Source organism: Chinchilla lanigera, unplaced genomic scaffold (assembly GCF_000276665.1).
Source record: "Chinchilla lanigera isolate Chin_1 unplaced genomic scaffold, ChiLan1.0 scaffold00073, whole genome shotgun sequence".
Classification (NCBI taxonomy): domain Eukaryota; kingdom Metazoa; phylum Chordata; class Mammalia; order Rodentia; family Chinchillidae; genus Chinchilla; species Chinchilla lanigera.
The window spans coordinates 8,698,523-8,701,258 of NW_004955474.1; positions in this window are offsets into that span (position 1 = coordinate 8,698,523).

Below are 2,736 nucleotides of genomic sequence, written 5' to 3' on the forward strand. Positions count from 1 at the left end.
CGCTGAGCTAAATCCCCAGCCCTTTTATGTGAATTGTTAAGTCCTGCAGTTGAACAGTAAGAACATCTATCTTCCTCTGAACCAATATAAGGCTCCTGGAAATGCTTAAGTCTGAAGTCTGCCACCTACTTTTTTTCAATATTTAGTTCTACAAATATTGAACTCACTTTTGTTTTAGGCAACAAATAATTAATACACTTTTTGGTTGCCTGCATTACTTCTTGACATTGTTTTATTTATTTATTTATTTATTTTTTTTGTCTTTTTGAGACAGGGTCTCACTATGCAGTTCAGGCTGGCCTCGAGCTCACTTTGTAGCCCAGGCTGGTCTTGAACTCACAACGATCCTCCTGCCTCAGCCTCCCAAGTGCTGGGATTACAAGCATGCGCCACCACACCCGGCTTCTTGACATTGTTTTATTTTTAACATGAAATAATTTCAAACCTAGTGGAAAATTGTAAGAACAGTCTTCTCTGTTACACTTGACATGATGTCCGTCACTTCTGAACATGTCCATGTGTAATTCTTACAAACGATGTTCTCCTACATTAAAATCAGGAAGTTAACATTGATACAGTCTTATGATCTAATCAGACTCCTTTCAGTTTTGGTGAATCATCTCCATGATGCCCTTCATAGAAGAGGATCTTGTGTGGAGTCATGCATCACATGTTGTTGTCTTGTGTTTTGAGTCCCTTTATTTTGGAGTGGTGCCTCCACTTCCTTTGATTTTCATGTTACAATTTAAAATTGACACAACTGTGTTCTTTTTATTGAATCTTATTACGTGGTACATGGTGTTGACTTGTCCCAGGAACAGTGATTGTAACCATGATGAAAGTAATATTTGCCAGGCTTTTCCACTGTACAGGTACTCTTTAGATTTAATAAGAATTTTGTAGGGAACCATTTGAAACTATACAAAGATCCCATTTCTCATTAAAATTTCACACAGTGGTTTTAGCACGCATTGATTTGTCATGGCTGCATCGTCAGTGTCACAGTTGTCAATTTGTTATTTTCTAATTGTTGTATTCCATCTATATTTGTTCATTAGTGGTCTACTGGAGGGAAATTTTTTCTTTTCTTCACATATGAATATGTATCAGTTTATACCAGACTCATGAATTTCTGCTTTATCCAGTGGATTGTAGTCTCTTATAATATATAATTGTTTAATTTGATGCTCAAATTGTCCAAGACTTGGAGACCCTTTTAGTTTTTATCTTTGGTACACTTCCATTATTTTTGGGGCATTTTCTTACTTCCTACATTAAAATATTCCAGGCTCATATTATGCTTTCCTTGCTCCAGTCCTGGAAATAAACATTTTTCCAAGGAGATCTGCTTCCATTTATTGGAAAGTGATTATGTAGAAAATAAATAAGATCTGGGTGTTAGGTGTAATAATTACAATTGTTCCCAGTCCCTCCTCTATCATTTATCTATAGATGTAGACACATATTCATGTATTTGTATATTGACTTCCAGATTTGGCTACATTGATACCCATGGGTTCTGCTGATACTTCCAATCCCAATCTCTTTTCATGTTCATCCCTTCTTTTTCTAGCCATTGGGAAGGATTCCCTTTATCTTCATTCCATGTATTTATTGCATCAGTCTTAACTATATAACTCATTTCTCATTTCAGCCCTGACCTCCACCCCTTAACCTCAATACACACCTGCTTTGCTGAACCCCACCTAATGACTTTTGAACCAAAACAACAAAGTGTTTTTTTTTTTAAACTACATTGATAAGACTTATGTCTACATTTTAAAAAAATCACCTTCTAACCTAATTTCCTGTTCTTAACACAGAGTTTTATTCTTTTCTCTATCTCTTTGGTCATTTGAAACTTTCTCATTTATTTGCAAGTTGCTTTTAGACTGCTTTACCATGTCTGGGTTCAGAGGATTCCATTAGCTGCCTCTACTCTGCTGCGGTATGATTTAGTTCTACATAGGGTTTATATTTTTTTTATTTAACATGAGTAAGTTTTCAATATGGCTTGTTTACCACATAAATCCGAGTGTCCAAAATTGTGGAATTGTCCCTGTGGAGTCATTCCTGGGGAATGATTTTGCATCTGCCTCTGCCAAAGACCTCAGAGTTTTATTGGCTTAGACAACATATTCTATTAATTCCCTAAGTCAAGATTTCTGCACTTATGAATCTGATCATCACAGCCCTTGTGGCTTGGCAATGAGCCTCCATACAGGTCATTTTTCTTTCAACTTCAAGCCTGTGTGCATGGCAAGTTTCCTCACAGTTTCCCCTGACTGGCAAGCAGAATTTGTAGAAGAGAAGCAGAGCCTGTTGTGTCTTCTTGTTTTATGCAAAGTTTAGTTTTGACTCTCGTGAGTGTAACTTCTCTCCAGGCTCCCAACTTCTGTTAAATACCAGTTTCGAGCCCCTATAGCATATGTTGATTCTATTTTTTTTCATATGTTGATTCAATACCTCTGGTAAAAGGTTTCACCTCCTACTTATCCCCCAGCCTTCTAGAATTCTCTGTTTCTGGCACCTGAGAATTTCCTTGATTTGGTTTGTACTTGGCTGTACATTACACTTGGTTATACATTTGCATTTGGCTATATACTTTTTAATTCTGAGTTTTTGATTGCACCTCAGTACACATTCTAATTTTTTCCATATTTTAATAGTTTAACCAGAAAGAAACTGTCAATGAGTCTTTGGTTGACCAGTATTGCATGTTTATATCTGTTTTCA